This window comes from Centrocercus urophasianus, unplaced genomic scaffold (genome assembly GCF_019232065.1).
Source record: "Centrocercus urophasianus isolate 14NV4802_14NV808 unplaced genomic scaffold, USGS_Curo_1.0 seq_18, whole genome shotgun sequence".
Classification (NCBI taxonomy): Eukaryota; Metazoa; Chordata; class Aves; order Galliformes; family Phasianidae; genus Centrocercus; species Centrocercus urophasianus.
The window spans coordinates 25,650,652-25,678,055 of NW_024884733.1; the positions used below are offsets into that span (position 1 = coordinate 25,650,652).

Genomic DNA, 27,404 nt, shown 5'->3' on the forward strand with positions numbered 1-27,404 from the left:
ATTTTCACTTCAACAGCTTTAACAAGTGGCGTGTCTGCAGCTCTGTCCCAGTCCACAAAGAGATGAGAGTCTTCTCTTATATTTATTTTTGCTCCTTCAGTTTGCCACCTGAAACAGTCCTGGCATCCATGCTTCACTCTATACAGAGCAAATTCTCTGTGCTTTACAGATTTCAAGTAACAAAGTGCCTTTGTCTGTCTGAAATAGAAAAGCTACCATAAGAGAAATTTTGCTTTATTTTTCAAGTGTGTGTTGTGATGGGTAGAGCTATTTACTTTCTTTGTAAGTCCTTTTGTGGAGTACGACTGCCCATGTTGTTTGAAAGGAAACGTAATACTAGCAAGTAGGTTTTACTGCAAAATTGGTCTTCTAGTCTGCAAAATGAAGGTAACAGAGCGCTGAGATTTTTGTAGTGGAAGAGCTGCAAGTGTTCAGCATAAATCCAAATATATCTGAATTTGTGTTTAAACGTGAGTGTTCTGTCAAGGAAGAAAGGGGGAATGAAACAGTACAGAGTCTGAGTCTGAAGACGGGCTCCAGCACCTTCCCTGGGAATGTTAGTACCAACAAAGGACTCACTAAGTATTCTTCCCAAGAGCAGATTGCTAACATGAAATGTGTGCAGATCCCTTCCTCATTTGGAGCAGGCAGACATAAGATTGGGTCTTAAAAATAAAGACATTCCAAAGTTCCTCCAATGTGGTCAATGAAACCTTTCATTTCCTTGGCTATTTTTACAAGATCCTGAAAAGAAAATATTTCAACCCAAAGACAAAAAAATGTTCTGCATTGTACTAATTAACTTCCTGGTTTTAATTTCAGGATGCAGAACATCAGATCTACTTTGGTTTGATCCACACCACATGTATTTCCTCCAGGTTTACTCTTTGATTGCCAAACTGAAAAGTGATCACTCAGTGCCTCAGGTGAAATCTTACGTGTTTTGCTCCCATTCTTTGCTTAGGGTAGTTTCAGCTGAGTCTTTACATCTCAGTGGTATAAAAAGGCATTTCTTTCTCAGTTTTCTCTGGAAACCTTCCAAGTGTCTCCCTTTTTTCAGTCTTTCTCTGAAAAATAAGAAAAGGGCTCTCTGCAGAAAACTATTCTCTAACCTCTTCTTTGAGTCCCTTCCCAGCAAAGTCTGTTCACTGGGTTCTCTGGTCTTTGTATTTCTCAGTAGGAAAAGGCTTGAAGTTCCCCTCAAGTGCCCTATGAATTTCTTCCCTTATTCAAGGCACTGAGATGAGGCCTGTGCCAACTACCCAGTCCTACACCATAGAAAATGTCCTCCTTTACCCTTAACAATCCCCTAGGCTTTTTTCAAAATAAAGCAAAAAGGAAAAAAAAAATTGCATTTGCTCAAAAAAGAAAACCAATCCAAGCCAGAGTTCTGCATATCTCTATAAGCCTGCAGCAATTCAAGACCTATGAGGTTTTCTGATGCGCTTAATGGCTTTCAAAAGACTAAGAAATTTTGTCCATATCTAGGGGAAATTCTGTGAGCTTTCCCATCGATGTCACTGGGGTTGATGGGAGCTCATTTCTGTGGAAGGAAGGGCGTACAAAAATTGTCTCTAAAGGCAATCAGGTTTTGGCCCTTTTCAGTTCCTAAGAAATGCTTCCAAGTGCACTCCAGCCTCTCCAGAAACTGCAGCAAAGGAAGAATCCCTCCCACCCCTCAAAACAGAAATAATTGTTCTGGTCTGAGCAGAAGCAGAACTAACAGCAGGGAAGAAAACAAAGCTGGGTGTTTCCACAGCCGTTGTTAGATGTGTTCCCCGATCCTGCACGGGTCACAAAGCAAAAATGAAGATGTTTTGCACAGACAGGTGCAGGCACTGCTGTGATTAATCAAGCCATAATTAGGGACCTGTCGGCAGGCGCTAAATATATGTTCTAGGGCTTCAACCCCTTAGAAATCTGTGGATAGAAAACTTGCCAAGCAGGAAATTTATAGAAACAGTGAGTCTTTGGATGATGAATGCGTACAAGAAAAGAAACTTCCACCAGGCTCTGATAAAGACAATTTGCTTTGTCGCTTCACATCTAAAAATACTTTTCTCCATTTCTCTGAGTTTTTTCAAAATTGTTAAAATCAACTGACTACAGAGTTTAACAGATAATTCCTACCCTCACAATGGTAAACAGGAACAATTTCAGCGTCTGCAGAGAATGAGTGGGTTTACTGTTTTACACTGAGCCATGTAGCTGCAACAGTCTTGTGGAAGTGACAGAGGGTTCGAAATACTCTGTGAACAAGACAACTCTCATCTTGCACAGCCTTACACATCTATTTGCACCTGGCCAAAGGCAACATGAAATACCTCCATTTAGCAGAGAGCAGAAGGTGGAAGTTCAGTGGCTTTTTATTATCTACGTATGAATTAATGCAAAGTCTAAGCCTGAGATATCGTACTTATTTCTATGCAAATGTAAGATGGGGGCCTCCCTTCCCATAGCACTGTCAGCCAGTGGCTGAAGTGGTCAATGCCACCCTCTAGAGAGTCTCACATGGTCAGTACCCATGGGGGAAGACAGACAGCCACCCCTGTGCACATCCTCCTCCCCCTGTTTCATACAACACTTATCGGTCCATATATTTACTGATTCCTTTACATTATTATGTAAAGATGTTTATTTTGAATTGAACCCAGAAACATCCACATCTCAGTTATAGCAACACACAACTGAACTGTCAATAGCAAGAAGGTACAAGATGACCAAGGCCGTAGCTTAACAAGATGCCCAGCCATCCAGCCTTGCAGCAGGGTTTGCAGCAGGTGCTGCCTTTGCCACTAGAGCATTTTGCTAATTGGAGAGGACTAGTTAGTTTACAGCTAACTCAGGTATGCCTTTATGAGCTGAAGTCACTGTTACATCAGTTTTTGATATTAAAATATTTGCTGTTGTGTGTGCTGACAACGTGACATACAGAAACAACATGAAATACAAAGGCTGTGTGTAATGTGACCAACATCATTATTGTATTATACAGTGCCACAGTACATCTCATGACAATATTAAACAAAAAGAGGTTCCAAGAACTGAAATGCTGCTCTGCACAGAAACCTACAGGCTCACATTCTGGAAATTCAGTAGTCTGAACCTTTGTGCACTGTGATCAATTGCCCTGCCAAATTTACAGAATTTGATTTCAACTGGATATCGGTTAAAATTTTCCAAGGAAGGCAAAGTGTTAGGTATCTGATTGAGCTCGGTGCTATTAAACGTGAGGGGAAGTCATCTAATGCCTGTTTAATTGTAGCTGCCTTTGGTGAGTAATATTGATGATTAATCAATTGACCATAGGGGACAAGCTGAGATGGGGAATAAGGCTGAATCGATGTGCAGGAGAGGATGTGAAGTAAGATGGACTCTGAATCGATGGTGTTGCTACTTGCTCAGTTAGGCTGGCGATTGGGATGTGCCCTCTGCATGAGCTCACAAGCGATGCAAAGAGGTTGCTTCACAACAAAGACATTTCACTGCTTTTTATTTATATTGATTTCCCAGTGAAGTGTGTCTTGGCATTAGGGACTCCCACAGAGCTGAGAAGAAAGATCAGCTTCTTTCCTCTGCAGGTCAACAAATCCCAGGTGATGAGTCTTGTCTTCACAGAAAAAAAGACAGGAGCAGAGGTTTGGCTCTGAGCTGCCTGCTAGAAAGGAAGGAAGGAAAATGTATAACTGAAACTGAAAGCTGTGATCCAGATGGAAGAGAACATCAAAATACCCAAACAAAGGAAAGTCAGATTGTTGAAGTCGTTGTTTAAAAGAGTATTACGTATTAAGAGTGATAAAGTGAAGGTTTGCTGTTTATTTAGGGCATTGTTAGTTAAATTAGGTGCTTTCTGTGGACACCAAAACATCACAGGTGTACAAGTTTTCTTCACATCCCATGCCCAGCTGACAGTAAACCAATGATCAGAGCTGGAAGAAGTGCTGTCCTCTACTGGAAGTAATTCATATGGCTCAGGGGTCCCTGCTTTCAAAATTGAAAGTCCTGTCACTTAGGGACATGATTCTTAGTGCCAGAGCAGGAGGGAAGGGTGCGCTGTCAGGCAGCACTTTGATAGTGAGCTCCTATGTATGTATGCTAAATGATGTGAACCAGCATCTAGCTACAAAGTTGTTTCAAGACCTTCCCAGTGGGGAGACTGGATGAGGTTTAGAGTTTAAACACAAAATAAACAACAAAATGAAAGCTGACCCAGGTATGAATGCTTTTAGACATTACCCAGGTAGCCAGACATTGCCAACCCCTGCAGCACCTGATTGGAACGAGTTTCAGTAATTCTGATAAATCACTCAGATACTGATAGAAATGAAGACACTGTTAATGTTGAACTTTGTCTTGCTGCTTTCCCTTTTTTTCTGTTAAGTCTTGGTTGGTTTAAAGAAAATGCTTGTTAAACTGCAGGTAAATCAGGCTCATGAGTAAACAGCCTTCTCAGAAATGCAACAGAAAGCAGAAAGGGCTCATGAGTTTTCCCAGATCCAAAGGCCAAGTGATACTCAAACACTGGCAATACTGAGAACTCACATGCAGAAGATCTTAAATCTTGAGGTTTGTGTGTTTATGCCTTGTTAGCATTACATGGAATATTTCCCCATATCAGTATATGATAATAGACAATAAACTTTAACCTTTAAGCTGTCCCTGTCTGCCATAACATAGCCACCTATCTTACAAACTAGAACAGATGAATATGTATATTACTCTTTCTTTTCTATTTCCCATCTGCATGAAACATATGCCACGTACAGTGGTTCCAAGAGATCAGTACAGGGTCTACAATCCACATGCTAAAATTTGTAATAAAATATGCATGATAAAATCTTGCAGTGGAAATCACATTTCTAACCAGGAAAAAAGCCCTCACTTTTAATGAGGGTTTAATTAATGTCAGATTGGCTCAGCTGGTAGCACTCTTGCCTCTGGTGTAGAAGGTCATGGTTTTGAGCCCTACATCAGGCTCTGAGCTCATAACCAATGCTGACACTGCAATGTACTTTTGCTACACTGTTAGAGGTTCTGACCTTCAAATGAGGTGTTTAAACTAAGATTCCTCCTGCTACTCTCTGGTGGTTCTTCCAGCTGGAAGCTAAAGGTGTTCTGGCACTTTTCAAGCAGCGCAGGGAATAGCCCTTGCATCCTAACTCACCCTTGCTGAATAAAGTAGGTTATAATACACAAAGCTGCAACTGTCAGCCGTTACTGACAGCTGAGAATACACACTAATGAGGCTGCTCTATTTATTTATGTGCCAACCTGGCTTACAAAGTAGGAAATTGTCACTACTTTGTCACAAAAGAGTGAAGGACCTTTTTTGGGAGCTTGAAAAGGAAGATGGGAACATATTAAAACAATGTAAAAGGGCTTATTTTCAAAATGAGAATGCCCCGTTCATATTCAAGGAAAAATGGCACCACTTAAGATAAGCTAATATTGTAAGTAAGGAGATACTGGAGGGGACAGGAGAAATGTGAGACAAAGGCCATTTCCAGTCTTCTTGCAAATAGAAAGTATTAAAATGAAGCCTGTCAGCAGCAATAGGGTTAAAATTTCAGAGCAATTGTACATGAATTAGCAGTCAAATTGGTATCAATCTATGTGATCCTGTTAATCAGCTGAGTCATCACAAAAGACATCGTATGAACTCATCTGGAAATTAAGATCTTTATGATCTGTCCATTCAGGCTATCAGAAATGATTTAGAACTAAATATCAGAACCAATCCATTTCCAGCCTTGCCAACACTCCTAGCCCCTGCCCTCCTCCCCTCTCCCACTACACACTTTATTTTAAAACCAGAAAAGTTTTTTGTTTCATCTCCTTGATAACACTCTTACCTAAAGGAGATTTAATTTGGCACTCAACAGTGACTTCCTAACTTGAACCTTACATTTTGTGACCCCAAGGTACCCTGGTATTCCCTACATAGTAGTTATAATGATGTTTTCTGGGACATGCAATCCTGGCAGGCTGTCTTTCAGCAACAGCAAACTTCTGCTATTTACTCTATCTTAGCTTAGGAGGTTTATAAAATAAGCCAGCATACTGCATTCCTTCCTTACAACTTGTTGAGAATAACTGAATGTAGCGCAGCAAGCCAAAGCCTTGATTATCTAGGATCTGGATTATGGCTAGGTAAATAGAATACAATCAATTCACATATAGAAATGAAAGTGGATTTATTTGTAAGACATCCTATCTCCTCCCTTTAATTCACTCTGCTGGGCCAACTGCCACTGGAGCATAGAAAAATTGAAACGATGCCATCTACCTGTATGAAATTACATCTAAGTTATTTACAGAGGCTCACCTCATGAAGATGAACTTTTTTTATTCTCCAGTAAATCATTTCTCGTCTGCAGGTAACAATTATAATGTTAGAAAGGCCTGAAAAGTAGTTTATGGTTCTGGAAATCAGAACAACTCAGAAAGAAAACATATGTTTTTAAAGAAGGTGAGCTACAGACACGTGGAGCCAATATGTCTGAGTTCCCAGCCAGTCTCCCCTGGGTATTCAGTCACAAAGCTTTTGTATGACTGTGGTATTTGAGACCCTGCAAAGTGATAGTATTCTAACTGTAGTGTGGCTGATAACATCTGCATAATTCTAGGTGTTTTCTTGGAACAGGAAAAACAGCTTTCATGATTCCTTCCAACTATGTTCTTCTATGAATGTTTTCTGTGACTTTATTTGCAGTGCAATGTTGCATCAGCTTCTAAAACTGCACAGAGTTCAAGCACAGAGCTGTAAAGCACAAACAGGGAACTTAAATTTCCCATTATGGGGGGAAAAAAAATAAAATTAATCCTTGGCTCTTTAAACTGAACTGCTTGAGTGCAAATGCTATCATTGCTGTCAGGGAGAAAACTAAGAAGCAGGCTGCTAAAGCCACAAACCTCCCCTCTGAGCAAAGCCATGCCACGAGCAGCAGAGTGCAGCATTTGGCCCTGAAGATGGAGCTGCTGACAAGGTGAGGAAGCCTGGGCACTTAATGGGATTTATCTCACCTAATATTTTCAGTCTAACTTCAGCAAGGTGTCAATTCTAAATTAAGTTCTCAGTGTAGTCAGTGAGGAAAGGATCGGCCAACCCCTAAAACACTACACAGTCTTAAAACGAATGGAATGAGTCACTCTACATAGCTGTCTATTTCTTTCCACTGTCTTTAGAAGGAATTCAGAAAGGGGAATGAAGACAATGACAAGTTGGAGAACAGCACGCCTCTGCTCCTATATAAAAGATATCCTATTGAAGATGAAACAGGAAACTATCAGTAGAAAATGCTGCCTTTCTACTCTTTGCTACATAATGAATTCAACATAAAAATGTAAATGACGTACGTGAAACACATAGAATTCTCAGATATGGACACTTGTCCCTTTCAGCAGTTGCTCTCAGACTAAGTCTGATGGGATCACTAGGGGTTCACAGGTCTACTTTCATCTTCACAATGAAGTAGTTTTTAAGTAATGTCACATCCTACTAAACTCCAGCCAGGGTTTCCCAAGGCTTTTTAGACATTGTAGCTATAGCAACAGGAACCCAAACAACTCTGTTCCCTACATGACACAACTTTGTTGGGTGTTTCTTACAGCTGGAATTCAACTGTGATCAAATGTACGGGTGGCAGCTCTACTGAGGAGGTATAACACACACACAGCAGGACCTAATCAAGCTGCAAAGTAACCTGAAGAGATTAGAGCAGTAGGAGCTGTAGGCAACAGAGGAGAATCCAGGAGCAATGCCAGTCCCACACCACTGAGAGAATAAATCAATTACAGTGTCACAAAATAAAGATTGAAAATAGAGGTTTCTTCCTCCATTAACACAAGTGACTTTCATCCCTTTTATTGTGTTCTTTTATTGCAGTGTGCTCTGTTTTTTTTTTTAATACTGGTTGACACTGCAGTTGTTTCAAGGCACAAAGTACTTTTTGGTGAAGATGTATGAACTATTCAAGAATCTCTGCTTTGGTGGCTTTCTGAGGGCAACTGTCCTCACCATGCTGCTGTGGCTCTCTGGCCCTGCTTCCAACAACAAGCAAGGCAGAGCGTTGTGTTCATCTCTTGGGACAAGATATTTGTACAAGTAGTGGCTGGGCAGACTGAAGGGCAGGCAGACTGCTGGCTGACTGCTTCTGTGTCTCATAAGCCTAACAGTGAATTATTTTTTTATTTCTTATCACTTCTGTCAGTGCATTTTAAATCATAGTCACAAGGTTGAGACATGATTGCCACAACTGCCTCTAACATCTATATGCCATAACAAGAATGTATGCAAAACGTTTAGACTGAACAAAACTACAAACAAAATCAAGTTACTTAATCATCCATTGGTATCCACTTAAAAAGCCCACAGTACCTTTTGCTTAGAATTCATCTTTAGTGGAAGCCCATTTCATGGCTGAGCAGTTCTTCCCAGGCTAGAAGCGTGGCCAAAGGCTGGAGACTCCTCTCTGGAAAGTGCTGTCAGTCCTACATTGAGTGTGGGGCTAACAAATGAAGGATGCTGTTTTTGAGAGGAAAAGGCTTTTTTCTGAGGCTTCCACCTAAATCTCTTTTTGTTTAGAATTGAATGCTCACACATTTGCACATCCAAGCCAAACCAGAAGTCTGAAAAAGAGTGATTTCATTGTTTGCCCATGGCTATGAAGCAGAGTCAGACATACATGGGAAAAAAAATGGAAGGGAGGTATTATCTCCAGAAGCGAAGGAGAAACACCACAGAAAAATCTTCTCATAACAGCAACATTTCTGAAGACAGCTTCTCATTCCCAAGAGGATTATTTTAGCCACTTCTTGAGGGAAGATAACATTTTCTCCCTGTATGTGTAGAAAAGAAACCTTTGGAAAAGAGCATGTGCTAGAGCTAGGAAACTGATTCTTGTTAGCAATGGAAGCCAGAGATAAAGGCTGCAGTGCTTGGAAGAGCTTTGATAGTATGACAGTCGCTTACTTTTGTGATCAGCTGTCAACCATACCTTACAAATATGAAAATTAAAAAATTTATCTGCACTCAGCCATGGTGTGAGGCAACAGGAGCTGTAGGCTCACTCCACAAACCCCTCACATCCTTTTTGTCTCTGCTCTTCTCACAATGCAGGGACATTGCAAACACCAGATCCAGGAATAAATTGTAGATTATACTAATCATTCCCCTCCAAATGACTTTCTTGGCTTTTCGTTTTAAAACTGGATTTTCAAGAACATATTTATCTATGTTCAATTTAAAAAATGCAAATCATTTGGCTAACTTGACAATGGATTTTAATTCATTTTACATTTCTTAAGGAAAAACTCAAAAATTCAATCATTCATCTAGTCCTCGTTTTCAGAACAGCAGCTCCCATTAAGTAAGAAAAAAGCTCGTCACTCATGGGCTTTAATCTGGAGCCCAGTGTCAGAACAGACACATAAAAATTCAAAAGCTTGAGTCAAATTCTCATGTTTTTGAAGTCCTATTTAGGAACCTGGATCCAGCACAGTAACTGAAGAACACAGCAGCTGATGTACTACAGAACATCTACAATATCTTTGCTCATTCCCAACTTACAGATAGATATGCTACTGCCTGATGTATTATTCCAGAAAAACTACTGACCAAATTTCAGTGCATTCCATTACATAGCTTCAGTACGATGTCTCAATATAGATTCTGTAGTACAATGGCAGGAACTCATTCATTAACTTTAAGTGCCATCCAGCCTGACTTTAATATAGCAAATAATTCCGAATTGCTCATAATTACAACATATAACTCCCATTATGTGATGACTAATTTATTTTTTACCCGTATTTGTAGCTAATGAAAATAACTTAGACTGATAAATAATTCCTCAAAACTTTGCTCCTGTGAAGAATAGAACAGGTGTGGTCCACGTTCCTATTATCTAAATTGTCCTGGAGATGAGTTTTAATTTGCCATAAATACTTAATGCTGCATCCTTTACTACTGTATTATTCATTTTCTAGGAAAATGTGAGGCAAGTAGTCTCACATGGGAAAAGACTGTGAAAAGATTAACAAGGCTCTTTTTTTTCCTCCTTCCATCAGTCCTCAGGGGTTTCTGGAAAGCAGGGAAGCCCGCTGTTACTGAGAGACAGTGGCAAGATCTCCAAGAAGTATGTAGGAAATATTTTTCCTCAACTGGGATGTACTTCAAGATCATTTTGTGTTGTCACTCCAGATAAGAATAAAAAGTCAAAATGTGAACTGCGAATAAAAATTAATTCCCCTTCAGTCCCGTGAAGGATTTAGATTTCAAATATTCTTAAAATCTCTCCAATAAAACTTTCAAAAGGATTCATCATTTCGCACTAAGAAAAGCCAACACAAAGCCTTTTCATTTTCCAAATGACGTACTGTTTTTGTTCACTACTCCAAATCATAAAAACTAACAAACTTCCACTTCAAAAATCCTCCACCATGCTAAATGTTTGTCATAATCTGAAAACACAGGAGTCTTTAGTGTGATTTATTAATGCCAAAGGTTCCTTAATTTACTCACAAACTGAGCAAAATCACGAATCTTTCACTCTTTTCTTCATCAAACATTCTAATGCTTTATGCTTTAGGCACCTCACAGTAGAACAGTATTTCCTGGGGAACACATTGTAGGGCAATAAGGTGATCCACTTTCTAGAGCAGGAAGTTCCTTAATTCATAATAATTTCTGTTGAGAAAACGACCGTATCACTCAGACCCAGCTCAAAGCACACTGATGTAATTTAGAATTGTTTTTCAATCTGATTATCAAAATCTAAATTGACTACGTGAAAAAAAAATGCTGCTTCCAACAAACAAGGAATCCTCAGTGACAAGGCTTAGGAAATACAAATTTCCTGGTCCTGTGACTATTCTACCGAGGTCTTTCTTCTCTCTGAGAAATATGTGGTTACAACCTTGCCTACTCTTTGCAGTGTATCACAGAGTCCATCCTTGGAACCAGTCTGCAAATCTGTGCATCTCAGCCATGCTGCCTTTGGAGGCAGCTAGGAAATTAAACAGAGCCCAGGATCCTGCTTCAGTTCTGCTGAAATTTGTTCCTCTGAGCTACGGGTACAGGTCTCCAGCATGATCTTTTGCAGAAAAACTGACAAGAACAAAGCCCACAATTATTAACCTTTCCACTTGTTCCCATAGTTTATTGTGACAAGACAATGCAATAAGCTTGAAGGTAATCAAAAAGCAATTTTGTAGTAGTGAGCTTAAAATGACAAACCTTTCCTTTTCTAAATAAATCACCATTATTCCCACATGGTCCATGCTTGACAAGTTTGTTTCCTTAGTAACAGAGTACTTAAACAGGGTCTGTGTGCAAAGATTATACCTTTAGCCACAGAAGTGAAAGAAGAGACAATAGGACAAAAAGTGGTCCACCCACTGAAGTCCGTGATTTAAATATTTATCAGCTGGGTAATGACTGAAGACAAGGATGTGCACAAGCACAGGTAGGCCTATTTGTTCCATGCCTTTTGTGTGCTTGGTGGAGCCTGTGGACTCTGAGGGGTTTTCAGACTACAGTACCTAAACTGAATTTAACACTCCCTGATGTTTGTTCAATAGCTCACCTAATGTTGAGGTCAGCTGTCTTATAAATTATTGAGCAGATTAACAGTGTTAGGACTACAATATAAATAAAGGGTATGCAGTAGACAAAGGAGACACACAGCGCGTCTGGCTCAAAGACGAAACAGTGAACTGACAGAAGAAAAGATTAACGTGCTACAGATACATTGAAGAGCTTTCTGTTCCCTTTCCTCAGTGATTAAATGACTGATTGCTTTGTAACAGTAAATGCGTTTGTCTTTGGATACACAAAACCTGATGTTACATGATGCCAAGCTAAGACCACTGCCAGAGAAAATTCCTCAGTCCTCTCTGCCAGTGCCTATTAAATCCTTCCAGACAAATCAATGGGTAGGCCTTCAAAAAATTTAGTTTACTCCATAACTAAACAGGGACAGCTTCACAACAACTCAAGCTGGTGAGAAGCAGATCTGTCTTAATTCTTTCAGCAATTCCACAATTCTTTAAAGATGTTTTCCCCTTTGTCATAAAATTCTTTTAGATGAACAATGATTATGGATGTTTTTACAGAGGCCAGCGTGTTGGAAAGTCTAAATCAGACATTAAATTACCTACCATTTTCACAGCCTTAGATTCAGCTGCCAGTAACTGATACATAAAAATCCTAAGATAATGTCTATAAAAAATCCCATTTACCCCAAACAAAATTTCTTCTTCCCTTCTAACCTGACCATTTCAGCAGCTGTCCTGAAGAATCATAACGCAATAGTTTGACAAGTGCCAAGTAACCTGACTTTCTACTTCTTCCATCAGCACCCACATTGGAAAGGCAGTGGTGCTGCCCATAAGCAGCAGAGGCCAGCATCTTTATGTAGAAAAACTGTGTGAATAAGTTTAGTCCTAGCTTCAAAATGTAATTTCAAATAAAGCTGGTGAGAGTGCAAGGGTGACAAATTGTTTAGAAGTAATTCTTGTCAGTATATGGAAAGGATGTTTATAAACAAATTCTAAACTTGCAGTTGATAGAAAAGTAAGACAACACTTATTCCAGCAGACGTAGTTTATTTTAAATTTCAATCCAAAGCAACAGACTTCAACACTCATTATGGCTTCAAGTATTATTCATCAACATTTGTAAATTGCCAGGAAGAGCAGAAGTAATCACCCACTTCCTTACACTTTTCAGCAGCCACACAGAGTGCTCACAGATTTGAGTAGGCTCCTGAAGACTACTAAGTGTGCGGGTCCTACCAACAGACCTCAAGATGGGCAATTTGCTGAAGGTCACCTGACTGCTTACTGCAGTGCACGAGGGGATGAATGTTGATATTTAGTTACTTTTGAGAAGATATTTCTCCTCTTCATCAAAATAATCTGGAGTTTATAGATGGGAAGGATTTATGCAACTCACTTTTGTTAGTCACTTTTCTCAGAGTGGTCTGGTAAACAATGCCAAAACACAAGAGCTTCAGATGAAAACTGAAGAGCTGCTGGCTTCATTCATTACTGAGAATTACCAAGACTGTTTGAAACAAATGATTTTTCCTAATTTTTCTTGGCTTTCAGATAGTGACCCCACCATCATGTGCCACCATCAGTGACAACAGTAAAGAGAGAAATTTACTCCCACAGTCTAAAAGCTCTTTTCATATATTGCCTGCCTCCTCAACACCTACTCCTCCTCTTGCATTTTTTAGTGTAAACAACATTCAGTACTGAGATGTGGAATGAAAATCAACACAGAGATTTGCTGGTAAAACAATTTAACTTTATGCATGGGAAATAATGAGCCCTATTCCTTTAACTGTGGAAATTAGGTTGTCTTTTTTTTTAAATGTACTGAAATATAAAACTTGCTAAATCTAAATTACCAGTTTAATAACGTATTTACCTAAACATTCCTGGATGAAATATCAATTTGGAAGAGGCGCCAGATTAGATTCATCAGAAAACATATTGCAGAGTAATTCAGAAAATATTAAAATGTCAACCTCTCTCCAATCCTCCTTCTGAAATGCAAGAGATGATATTGTTGTTCAGCTTGATAGTTCTGTAGTTATGTTGTTTCCTTTCCCCCCACCACATTCTCCTCTAATTTGTCTGTATTATACAACTAAACTTGCACCACGTGGTGAAATGTTCCTATAGCATCATCCATACCCAACTCAGCAGGTCTGTCTGGCTGTGGTATTGATTCCAGCCCTGCAGCAGGAACATGGGGTTGCTTAGGGCTCTATCCGCTCTATGGCAGGCATACCTCTGCCCTAAGCAATACTTGCTGTAGAAAAGGCAGCAGCCTTTCTGAGAATATCTTCAGGGTGCTGAAAAGCATGTGCTGAAAAACACTTGTGTCATCCTTTGAACACTCGGCTTCCAAGCAGTAATGCTGCAGTCCCAAGCTTGGTTTTGTAAGGGGCCTGGCAGTCTCCAAGCATCAGGGAAGAAACTGCTTATGTCAGACAGCACCTAGAGCCAGAAAAACTACTATGAAGCCTTCCCTTTTCTCGGTGGCCAAACAGAGGCTAATGACTGGAATGAAAGCTGGGTGTGTTTCCTCAGATCTCATAAGTCCACAGTGAAAGTCTTCTGTTTACCCATAGAAATATCTGAGATCTACTGTAAAGCTGTGCTTTAGATCTCAGCCATCATAACTGTACTTCACAGAAAAAAAGACCTGTGACAGCAACTGAAGTTTATAGACAGATCAGTGGCATCAGGCTATTAATTACCCACTGTTTGTAAGTCTCTTTGAAATGCAATGTTGAAGCTCTAAACATTATTAATAAATTCTCAGTTACCATGCTGATGTGCATTTCAAATGGTTAGAATAAACTGTTATTCTAGTCATTATTCAAATCACTTAAACTGTAAAATCCCAAAATGGCATTACTGAGTGTCTGGCTGGATTCTAATATCTTTTACCACTTAAAATAAAATCCTGAAAATATATTCTAAATGCAGCTGATATCGTGATGCCCGTCTGAAGTTGCAGATACCATGAGACAGTAATTCTGAAAGATGGGAATATTCATGGCTTGAAGACTCCTTGCTTCAAAGGTTCACCAAGATGTGCACAGCCATGGGAGAGCCCAACGACAACACGGCACTGAGCCCGACCTGCATGGAACAAGTTCTGGGTCTCCCTGCTGCTCCTGAAGTCAGAGCTGTGAGCACAAAGCTGGAGGCCAATGCTGCAGCACTGCCTCTCTCCTGGAGCATTGCAGCAGCAGAGAATAAGACAGACTTATGAAAGCTGAATCACTGCAGAGACCAATGTTCTGTTAAGTTCCTGGTACACTGAATTGCTTTAGTAATCACTTTATACCCAACTGCTTTTAGTGAGTATTTCACCCTTCTGTGCCAGCTTTTCTTACGCAGATACATAATTTTAGATGAATTTCTTGATTAGAAGCTCATAGTTATCCAAGTCCTTTGCTCATCAGTAGTGTGACATTCACTATCTGCCAACACACCACTCTGGGAGATTAAGTAGAATAGATTTTAAATGGGATGTTATTGACATTTCAATTATTTAAGCTTTAGTAGAAAGTGACCAGATGAGGTTTAGATTGTATGATCCTCCTCACAAAAAGTTCTGCCAGTAGGGAGCAGACGAAAAGAATGGGTGAGGGGTAACTCAGTTGACTATAGATCATAGCTGAAGGCCATCTGGACAGACTCATCAGTAGGATAGATCCAAAAGTGCTTTATAAAACAGTTGAAGTGATACAGATGCTTTTTCTAAATACCTCAGGGTATTAGCAGCAAGCAAGAAAGGCAAGGACACGATCAGTTCCCAAACCATTGGTATAAATCAGCTACCAGCAAAATCAGGAGGCTAGCTAGAAGTTTTCTAAGCAGGAGAGGACCAGGGTTTTGGAAGACTTCCAGTGGAGACAAAAGAAAAAAAAACAAAACAATTTATGAATGGGTTTATAGCAAGCCAAAGCTATCTCAGGACCCTGTGAGTGGGGAAATCTCTCCTAGCTTTGCTCCCCCAATGTCATATTCCTATTACAAAAGTGTAAGATATAACAGTCTGTAATAAAGTGAGAACTAAGCTAAAAGCCTTAGATTACTAGTAGTTGAAATTATTACAGGATATCTCAGTTTACACAATGTTCTGTGTAGGAGTATCTGCATCCTGGATAGAATTTATGAGACAGCAGGCCCTGACCACACAATCTCAAAACCCCTGGCTGTGTATCATCATATGAGCCTGCTTCAGTCACTTTAGATCCTTAGTGTAAATGCTCACTGCTGCAGAAAGTCAGCAACATTTATACCTTTATTTCTTGTTGTTACTTTTTGCAACAGGCAGACAGGATGCGGTAGAGCCTCTAAAGAAGAATAAATCCTACAATGCTTTTGATTTTCACTGAGTAATTGTTCCATTTTTAAATGACTACAGATGTGCTGAGCCTCTTGACAATCACTATGTAGTAGGGAAAAAGTAGCCATGTATTCAATTTTTGTATTAATAATTACAGTAATTAAAACTGTGACTGAAAAGCCCTGAAAACAAGAAAGCCAAGATATTCAGCTATGGATGCTTTAATCCTAGTATCTAAATTCAATTCCAGTCAGATGAACAGGGAACTCCTTTAGCTGAGCAGTTCTGGCTCATAAGGGACTGGTTTATGCAAGGACTCGCCTTGTTTCTGAAGAACTACAAAACTGCTTATCTTTTCAAGAAGAGACTTCAGCACATCCCAAAATCCTGATGTAAACTGGATATTTTTTTTCTGTTAAGATACTCTGTACTCTCACATAAACATAATAGATTTCATTTTTTTAGCACCTTTAGCCAAAAATTGTAATGATGAGGATATTCTCATCAATGTATAGAGAATATTGAGGCATGTTCATTATCAGATTAGGAAGAACACTCTGCCAAGGAAAAGTGTAAGATTCTGCAAATCTTATTCCTGGGGAAAAAGCTCGTCATGCTACCTGAAGCAATGAAAAGAAAACAGTAAATATAATGAAGAATTAATGCCCATCATGCATCAGATTTATAGGCAATTGTCTGCTTCACATACCTTGAATTGCATAACGAGACCGACTGGGTTTTACTACCTGTGATGTAGAGAAATCATCCTCAAATGAGATGCCTGGAAAGCAATAATGTTGATATGAAATGGAATTTTTATGTAAGAATAACAAAACATTTGAGAATTAAGTAGATCTTCACCAATGTTAGTGGAAATGAACAAAAAATTTCCTGCCTCGGTTTATCATGAAAGAGAGTGGGATTTAGGAAAACATTTATACTTTCTACCACCGAGCATTAAAAAATATGTATTTCTGTTTTTAAACTTAAATCTGCCTTGATTCATCACCTCCAGGGCACTATAAGATTTCTATTAGTAGCTATTTGCAATCTTGTCCCTATCTCAAAATTAACAAAGTGCTCATCATTCATTCTTAGCTCAACATGAACCTTAAAATAGGACTGATAAAACAGACAGTGAACTGAGTGCCACCTATAGGAGCTCTGTTTCAAAGGAGCACAAAAATCTCATCTAAGATTCCCAGATAGAGAGCCAGATGCAGGCCATAGAGAGCAACACCAATCCAGAGCCAGCAGTTCTACAGTATGCTGGAAGAGGAGTGTCAAACAGGCACCATCCGTGAGTTTAAGGCACATTTTGGCTAATGAATTAGACTACACTTTTACATCTTTTTCCAGAAGAATTGTGATGCATGGGTGAATAAATGAAGGGGTCTGTATGTAACAAACCAGCTGCTTGGATGTTGAAACTGGTCTTCTCACCACCCTTCCCTTGGCCTTTTTGTGCAGGGGCTTAGGCAGTTCATCATTTTGCTGGTTGGCTCAATAAAACAGATCTTCTTTCCATTTTATGGACAGCCAGAGATTTCTGGATATGAAGATATTCAAAAGCAGTGAAGAAAGAACCATTGTCATTCACTGTAAAGTCGGATGGTTGCAGCTCTGAGAAGTAATGAATCTGCAGTTGCGATATATCCAATGATCCATGGGAGAGCAGGATTTCCAGATCTATGCCCTTCGACTCTAACATTAACTCCTTTCCCATCACATTCCAGAGGAAGATATCTTGGTTTGCACTACTGGAAAAAAGACTGCTAGATTTAATCTGTACTCACAGAAAGGCGGGGTGCTGATAGCCATGAAATGATTAACCAGCCTGATGGTAAATGATCGTTTGCAAAATCATCCCCCTGTGAATGAGCACAAAGAAATTCATATTTGTGTTGCACTGGAAACAGAAGTCTGGCTCCCTCTCTTCCAAGGGAGGTGCACTGCAGAGAGCACAACTCAGAAGAGTATCTCTACATGGAGAGAAGCAGGCTAGTGAGTGTGAATGAGCGAGCAAATCATGCTATTTTGACCTACATGTGGCACCCTGCACAATCAGAGGTTTTCATTGCAGAAACAGAAAAAGGAGTGTTTTGTGAGTTGCAGCAGCTGCTGTCATATGCAAAGATTTCATACAAGCCAGCCTAGTGGATTTGTTTTCCTAAACAAACTTGCAGTCATCTGTCTTTTTAAATATAACTTCTGTGACACACAGATGAAAATCTGAAAGTGATGCTGAAAGCTTTCCATGCTCTATTAATTTTATTATGTAAATCCACTCCCCAATTGATATTTTCATTCAAACTAGCACAAGATCTGTCATTATTCCTCGATGTAAACGGAAGCAAAACAAGTAGTATTCAAGCAAGTACACTCATTTGGATTATTATTTTAATACAGCAGTATTGTCTGTAGGTAATTTCTAAAGCATGTTTGCATAGCAATTCTAGGCTGCTTCTTCCCAGAGGCTGTTTAGCACTGTCAACATTTATTTCTTTTGCTTTTGTAAATATAATAGAAAGCAGAAATGTTTGACTTCAAACTAATAAGCAGATTTTGAGAAATGGACAACAAAATCACTCTTCTGCTCTTTGAATTATCTGTCTCCACACCTAATAATAAACCAACAATGGGAAAGCAAAACTCACAGAGACTGAAAACGCACAGAGAAACGTGCAAAGCATTCACAGTGTTTTAGCATCAATTCTAATGTCATTGGTGAGTATTAAATGGTTGATTAAAAAGCATTTTTAAGGCACTTAGTGTAACACATGTTCACCTTGTTCTAGGAACATACTGGCAGATGAATGTATATCATTTAACTGCTACAGCCTTTAAATACTTGGAGGAAGTATTCCACAGTAGCATGAAGTGTGCATGGTCTAAAGGCCAAGCACACAGAATTTGATTCCAGTGTAAATGTGTAGCTCAGTTACTCAGACCTAAACAAACACACAGAAGTTAATTGGAATAGCCAGTTAATCAAAGCAACAGGAAATTCTTTTCCCTACAGAAGCATATTAGCAAGTTTTATCCAAAGTATTATCAATTATGATTTGTAGTAGAAGAGCACATCATATTTTCACATAAAATTTCTGACAAAACATGTTCAAATATGCAGCAAGAACAAATCCCCAAAGCAACAAACCTTAAATCAGAATCCAAACCTTGAATCAGAAAGAAAGGCAAGAGAGGGGAAACCAAAGCAACATAAAGGTGATGCGATTTTTTCTATCCAGTTTTGTGCCCTGGTTGTGACAACTTGGGGAATCAAAATACAACTTCTGAGTAGCACTTAACAATCTAGAAGTGTTACCATTTTATTGTATCATGGTACTCCACAATGAACTGATACAGCATTCCTAGTGAAATTTACCTAGCAGAGACCTTGTACAGCTGCCAGAGTCAGGCTCTGAGAGCACTAACAAGCCTCTGTCCAGCCTCACCTGGGACCTCCACCCACACCACGAGACCAGGAGCCTTGGCCACACAATTTCTTTCCGAGCTCCACTGCAGGAGTCCTGGGCTCTGGTATAATCTCAGCCATGCCTGTTTGTACCCTCGCTGTCCTTATGCCAAATATCAATCCGCAAACTGGCTTCCAGATTTGATGTTGGCTGTGCCTCGTCACGATATGCCCCGTCCTCACCCGTGGATAGACCTCCTGCCTTGACTTCAGACCTGCTTTGTCACTGTACTGGCTCACTGTAATTGGACCTGGCTTTTATGTCTTCATTTTGATAGTTCTCCTGTTGGTCCTCATTCCTTTTCATCAACTCCTATTTTCTGAGTCAGTTTTATTTCCCAGAAGAAGCATTTGCTCTGCTTTTCTTCATCTAGTCTATCTACAAACCATCACTTTGTACCCCTTTCAATACTGATTTGAAGCCTCAGTTGTACCCCTTTGCTTCCTCTTTGGTTCTCTTCTCCCCAGGGGTTTTGCATCTCTAATGTCCAGGCAGGCAATAGAAACGTAGTCAAACTTCTAGTAGAGCTACTAGATGGTTCTTGTAGCTCTTAACTCCTTTACAGAATCACAGAACGACAGAATCACCAAGGTTGGAAAAGACCTTCAAGATCATCCAGTCCAACCATGTACCTATCACCAACAGTACTCACTAAACCATGCCCCTCAACCCCTTTACCTTGGTTGCTGGGTAATGAGTTGAGGATCATGAGAATCATAGAATTGCTCAGGTTGGAAAAGACCTTAAAGATCATTGAGTCCAACCACAACCTAATGATACTACTCTAACAACCTTCTGCTTAATCATGTCCCTGAGCAGCTGTGAAATGCCTGTGTTTTTCTCTATCTCTGAGATAAACTGTTTGAAGGATGGATGTATCTGGGCATACCTGAAGATTTGTCATAACCCAGAGATCAGGAAAACCACTAATTGCACAAATGTCCCAGGAGCAAGGCTGAAACTTTCTGGAAAAGGTTTCAGTCTCAACTGAAGTCTCATAATTAAAAAAGAGTTGGTGGGAGAATAAATTAATCACTGAATATAAACAAACAAAAAATCAACCTGCATCTAACTCAATACTTGCACTCTTTTCATGGTAGTTTGCTTTTCAAGGTCCACTACATATTTGCTGACACAAAACAAGATTCCAGTTGAGGACAGAAAGAGTTTTTGAAAAGTTATGAGCACATAAGTGTCGTTGGGGAACTCAATATGGTCATATTTGTCACATTTATGATTTCAGTCAGTTTTGAGCAAGGCTTTGTTGGTGCATTTTGCTTATCCTTAAGTTCTATGAGCATATTTTGGGTGTTCGGGTTTTATGGCTCAATTATTTTACTAAGAAACAACTACAACAGCATCAGTGTTATACCAAAGAAAAAAGGCAAGTAAATTTTCCAATTATCAAGGCAATGCAGCACTTGGTGTATATCATTATGAAGCTGTTAACAAAAATGCTACATTTTCATTAGCTAAAAGGCTATTTATCCCTAATGAGTTGTTAAAGACTGAGGGCAAAATTCTGCTTTCACTTACTCCAGTGTAAATCTGTAATCCATTTGAGTGCCTCTGGATTTATATTGGTGTCAATGAAAGCAGAATCTGACCTGAATGCTCTTGGATTTGACTTTGTAATCTGTTTCCACCCTAAGAAAGCCATTATTCACCAGTAAAGACCAATCAATAACAGTAATATTGGGTGGAAGGAGAAATGAAAGAATTTTTTTTTTATCCTGTTAAGGATACTTTAGGAAACACTAAATTTATTGATGTATGTAGCTTTTAACATGTAAAACAACATATTTCCAGACTGTTTTGCAGTCTGGATGCTCATGTGTATCTACAGGTAAATGACAAACATGGAAATTGAAGCTGGCCAGTTTCTACAGCTTCCCTTTTGCATGTAGAAGTACTAACTGGCAAGTGGATAATTGACAAACAGTAGGAAAGTGATCTGAGGTCAGCTAGAGCTTACTGAGTTGTACTCCAGTGCAGCAAAACATCAAAGTGATGAACACATTTGGTACAATATTCATCCCTATAATCAGACTTCTGAGAATTTATGTATCGTATCCTTTAAATGACTTAAATGTTGGTATTGGATTCAGTGAAGCAGATCTTGCCTTATAAATATATGGAATGGGTTGTATTTAACAGTTTTATACAATAAAGCAGATTACAGATATACGAGAGCCTTACAGGCCATAACATGACCATTTAGGTCAAAATGCTGTAACAGTGATGTTTACATGACTAATGTTTAAACATATCAAGCGTCAAGATCAAAAAATAGAGTAAAATAGAAATTACAGCTTTGAAAAGCAAATGCACAATAGCAGAAGAATCTGTGCATGTAATTAGAGGGCAATTAATGTGTTCCTCTATGGGAGCATGGTATTGCTAGTGGCTGACTACAGGAACCTTAAGTGCTAGCTGGTGATACTGGAGCATACATGTTATGGACTAGTGATCTTCACCGCGGCATTCTGCTTTTATTATTCCAAGTTTGTTGCTTCACGACTGTAGCATATTGAGCTGACCACACAAATGCCACACCTGGTCCCTCAGATGAATTAATACAACGATGGTAAATGAATTTCCATAGCTATTACTGGCATTCGTTTTTGGCTCTGAGACACATGGGAAACAAAGAAGGGTTCAGACACCGTGCTCTTGCTGCACTCTTGAAGTATTTGAAGTAATAGCTATGACTGTAGGGCTGTGTATCCTTTCCCCTACCAGCCTGACCTTATTCTAACTAATAGATTTATTTCTTCTTTTCAGTTTTGGAGGCAAAGATGAGTGCAGAGTGCTATGCTACTTTGTTGTACAGTAACAGCAGTAAGTGTGACCAGAATGTATTAAGTTCTTGCCTGCCCTAGTTTTTCAAAAACAGATTGTTGCTAATGCATAATTTTCCTGTCTTCTATGATTGATTCATCTATTCCTTTCATCTACTTTCATCTATGAAAGTATTTGCCATCAGTAAGCAAATAATATAAATATAATTAAAGACAAAAGAGAAGGAAGATGTATTGTATTGTATGAGATATTACCCAGGGAAAAATATTATAATAAGCATGAATAAAACAATGTTTACTGTAAAAGTAGAAACATGCAGCTAGATGAACATTTCCCAGTATTAGAAAAAGAATGATTTCTCTTTCCTTAGTTGCATTCATCTCTATGATCTTACAAGCCACCCTTGAGAGTGATATAAGTAGAATCATTGAGGGCAAGCATTAAACCACATTGTTTGACAGGCAGCTACAGGTAAAACACCAACTCAGAATGAAACACAGTATGTAGGGATTAGCTGGTCCAGTCTGTATATCTGCACGGAACTGATGGAAGAAGTTTGTCAAGTATGACTTGAGAGAAGGTCCCAGTCCCACAATATCACCAAATGCACTTTGGTTCTCATCGTCATCAGTCAGCTCTGCAGTTGTAACACATGCATTTTCATGTTCTTGGTAGGCAAAGAGGCAATTATATCATTTCACTGCTGCTGAACTGGAGCACAATTGAAAGAGTATTTCTGAGTTATGTACAGAGTCCGTGATGAAGCACTTACATTAACCTTGGACTCTCAGGTGTAGACCCTGGCATCTGAACTATTTGGTCACCCACTCTCTGGACAGTCTTTAGAGGAGAACTGAACTCAGTTCATGAGGTTTCTTTTTTCTTATTGTGCTATTTCTATTACTGGATGGTTTAGCCACAGTGCAGAATATATCTTAGTTTGTCACATTTTCAATCTTTGTTCCTGTTCTCCATTTCTTCTGTTCCAAGACACTTTTTTCTCCCCTAGTGTCTGTCATCACTACTTCCACCTTCTGAATTACATCCTGTTTTATTCCATTTCCTTTCTTTTTTTCTTTTTCTTCATTCTTACATCTTTACATGGTGTCTCACTGCAGCAGAAGCAAGTGCAGAAACTGTGTGCCCATGGCTAACGTGTAAAATGTACAACTGGGTGCCTACTGTTGATGTGTCAAATGCACAAAGGATAGGATCAACTCAATTCTCCTTTGTGTCTTGAGTTTCTGAGTGAGGGATAAATAAGCATAGTAGCAACACTTCCTCCTGTAAATAGCTAACTGGTACTTGTGATCCTACCTGGGTTTAAAGTCCTGAGAAGATCTGAGCCACTGTAGAATTTGCTTTAACTTTTAAGGAGGAAAAAAAATGCTCAGCATTCTGTCTACAAGGAGAATGACTGCTTTAATGCCACAGGACAAAAAGCTCAGGCCTTAATCATTTCCAGGTTGTGATGAAAATGAATGTCACAGCAAACTACCAGATTCTCTTTGGAGAGCATAAGTGAAAAGCCAGCCTTGAAAGACAGTCCATGAAAACACTACTGAGGACCTTATACGTTAGCAGAAGTACTTTAAAATCAACATAAAATGTCAACCATAAAAATGGATTTCAGAACTGCACTTGTCTGATGTGAAAAGAGAAGATTGGGATTAAAACACTGAATTAATTGTTATTTAAGACTTTGGAGTAGATTTGGCCCCAGGTCTCTCAAGTCAAACTAGTATGATAAACACTCAGTTCCATACACTGTCTTCCTTCCCCACTTCAATTTCCAAGTCTCATCTGATCTTCAAAGACTGTTCATTTCCTCATCTCTAATTCTAAAGAATCTACATCAGTTCTATATGGGAATCTGAATGTCCTCACTGCTTTATCAATCATAAAGACCTGTTCCAAAGCATCCTCCCAATCTCTTAGTTCATGCCTTCTCATACTTACTTTCCCATTTTTCTATAGACCACATTAAAAAGCAGGATCCACTGGCAGCACCCCTTGCAGCAGTCCATGAAATGAAACCTAAGATTTCCCACAAGGATCCTAATATATTCACTTTAAAATTTCAGGAGAAGCTGAGTCCTATTATTGATATGCCACTGATTTATATAAGGAAGTCTCAACACCCAGGTACAATTTATCTTGGCCTAGTGTTTGGACAACGAAGCATTCAATACTGCATCCTTTGACAAATGTATATAGGCACTGGATCCCAGAGGTAGCTTTAACAAATAGTTTTATTCTTGCATCGTTCTGAAAATGGCTAGAACCAGTAGCTTCATAGAATTACTTTTGTAGCTTTGCAGTAAGTAACCTCACTGCTTTGGGAGAGAATTTAAAAATCCACTAACCCTCAAGATCAGCAGCTGCAGAGCTCATTTGTTTTTAAACAAAATAATTAAAAGAAAAGAAGGATACTAAGCACAAAGAATTCACCTTTAAAGTCAAACAGCCTGATTCAATTTGTCCCTGGAAATATTACAGTAGTAGGAAGAAAAACACCCATTAAAGCTAAGGTTTCCCTGCTAAATGAATGTTCCACTGAGAAGTGGGAATCTCTTTATTTGCTTTGGATGCAGTCATGTGTCTAATCTTACTATAAATATTGTATGACCGTGCTAGACTTCTTTAATGACAACTCTATAAATAAATTGTAAAAAGAGCACTGACCTGAAGTATCTGCTCTGTTGTCCATGTGAAGTCAAAATGGAGCTGAGGATGAAGGGCAAAGTCACAGAGCTGTGTCCTTGTAAAAGATGCACATTGTCAACAGGTAAAACTTAGGTCCTTTCTTACCTAAGCGGCTTATGTTGAGCTGGGAGAGGGAGAATAGCACATATCTCACGAGGCAGGACACCACTTGTGAGTCTCTAAAATGCAGGCAGAAGCACTGAGATTGCTACTAGGATATTAACATTTACTGCTGGAAGTTTTTCGTGTTACTGCAGTACCTGAGGGCACTGCAGTGGATGTGTGTATGCATGTTTGTGGGAGGACTCTGGTGGCATCTGTGCATTAATGTCTAGTTGTTCTTGCCTCCAGAACAGGCAGATGACAGGTTAGAGCCACCCGTATCCTGTGGCACCTGAACAGTGGGCTCACCCCTCCCTGCTGCCCCATGGGATTTTCCAGCAGATAGCTATAGTCATCAGTATGAACACCATACAGGAGTCTCCACTGGCTACAGCCATGGCAAAACACTAAAGCAAGAGAACCAGTCTTGTCCATGTCTTTTCCCAGCTACTGCTGATCAACACTACGAACTTTCCCAGAGACCTCATGTCTCATATGTATTGGAGTGAACTGGGCTCAGGTGATATAAAACCACATCAGTCCAGAGAACAAGGCTGGTCTCAGGAGCTGAAGCTGACTTAATATAGAGCACAGCAATGCATCTAGCCAACTGGCTAGCTTGAGAAGTGCTGCTTCACTCTGCCTTGCCATTGGCACTAAATTCTCCAGACAGTATCAGCGTACCTCTGTGGAGATGACATCATGATATCAAAATGAAATGAGACTATTTAAATGCAAGACTCTAGCGGTGCCAGTACAATGTGAAAATGAAACTAACTCAATGTAACCCCATAGGGAACAAGTTACGGTATTAGAGAGAAATAAAATAATGTAAATGCGTGTTATGCTGGACTTAAAGAGCCCACTGAGGCCATGGTCTGTTGCTGAATTTGTTTGGGCGTTCAGCTTAATTTGTGCCATATATCTTGAGATGGATGCATTGTTTTACTGAACAGCTATTAACTAAAATTAACATGCAAAGAAGTATGTTAGCGTTCAGGCAGGGTTTGACCTAAGCTGCAAAAAGCAAAGACATTGTGGAAGTCTGGTGTTTCAGTCCCAAGTGGGAAATGTTACTGGAACAATTCAGTGTTACAGAATCACACAATTAGGAGAGGTCCAGTATACTCATAGAGACTTGGCTTACTCACTGGAAACATCAATGCATTCAAATACAGTAATGTAGGCACCCAGTATGAATAGAGGCTATGTGTGGACAGGGACAGGGAGGTGAAAATGCATTGTCACCATCAAGTGTTTGAAGGGTGCAAACAAGTAGAATGCTTGCTTTAGTCCTTAGGGCAATGATCTGGGTGTAATGGCACAAATTTGAGAACGAGAACTATCAGTCTTGAATATCAGAAACAGTTTTGTGTTAGTGAGATCTGCTGGGCTGTGACAGGGTCTTCCCTGAAAACAGGAGGTTTCAGTTGGATCTGTACTATGTATGGCGGGATTCCTGGTGCAGAAATAAATGTCCAGGGGCTGCTTAGCATAACAGCAGTGACATACTCATGAAACATATGTTGCAGTTGACCTAAAAAATAAAAAATAAAAGAAAAAAAAAGGAGAAATCTGGATTTTTGACAGCCCTGCTAAATACATTGTCAAGCACAGCTCACCAGGCACCTTAAGGACTCATGGTCTGCCTAAACAAAATAGCCATTTGGAAAAAGATGTACAGAGGCCCAGAGGCATGGTCATCCTCCTGCTGCAGCATATCTATAGCTCACCTTTACTGGACATTCAATAATGCCTCACTTTTTTGGAGACAGCTCAGGGTTATCAGAAGCCCCACATGAACAACAGATGTTAAAAAGTCTTATCCACTGGCTATTGACAAAATCATGCACTAGAGAAAGGATGGAAAGATGCCTTGTGGTCATCCTCATTCTTTTATTTTCCTGCCTTTTCTACAGCCCCTATAAAGAAACACAGCAAACCAGAGACAATTCCAAAAAGAGTGAGCTGAAGTGACTGTGTGTGTTTTCAGAGAGCATTGCAAAATGGATACTAAAATTTTAAGTTAATGTGCTGCAGGCTGATGCCTCATTTGTAACTTTAAGAGACCCAAACTTTCCAATTCCATGCTTGCCTAGGTTTCAGGCCCAGCATCTCTACTTCTAACCAGCAAGGCCGGTTATCAGTACAGCTAGCCTATTTCCAAGCCATCAAAGGATCAGACTATGGGAAGATTCTGATCTCTGGGTACGTGACAGTTACAAACGATCTGTGCAGGCCCTATGACAGGCTGCTCACTTGGTAACTGATGAGCTGGTGTCCCAGAGAGCAGAGCCCATGTATTTAGCAAATGACAGAACTGCTATGTTGATCGAATCTACGTGGATCGTAAAGAAAAGCAAATACAAGCTTTACACTAAATGCCTATGATGGATAGATTCATCTTGCTGGGTGCTACTCTGATCCCTATGTATTCACTC

General features: G+C 39.6%; 1 long non-coding RNA gene across 1 annotated transcript; it reads right to left on the reverse strand.

The window, feature by feature from the left end:
- Positions 1-2,969: 2,969 nt before the first annotated feature.
- LOC122161095 lies at positions 2,970-17,880 on the reverse strand. The gene is made up of 3 exons (XR_006169081.1): positions 17,674-17,880; positions 16,587-16,658; positions 2,970-3,658 (listed from the first exon to the last, which is right to left on the reverse strand). It is a non-coding gene; the product is annotated as an uncharacterized LOC122161095 (long non-coding RNA).
- Positions 17,881-27,404: the final 9,524 nt, after the last annotated feature.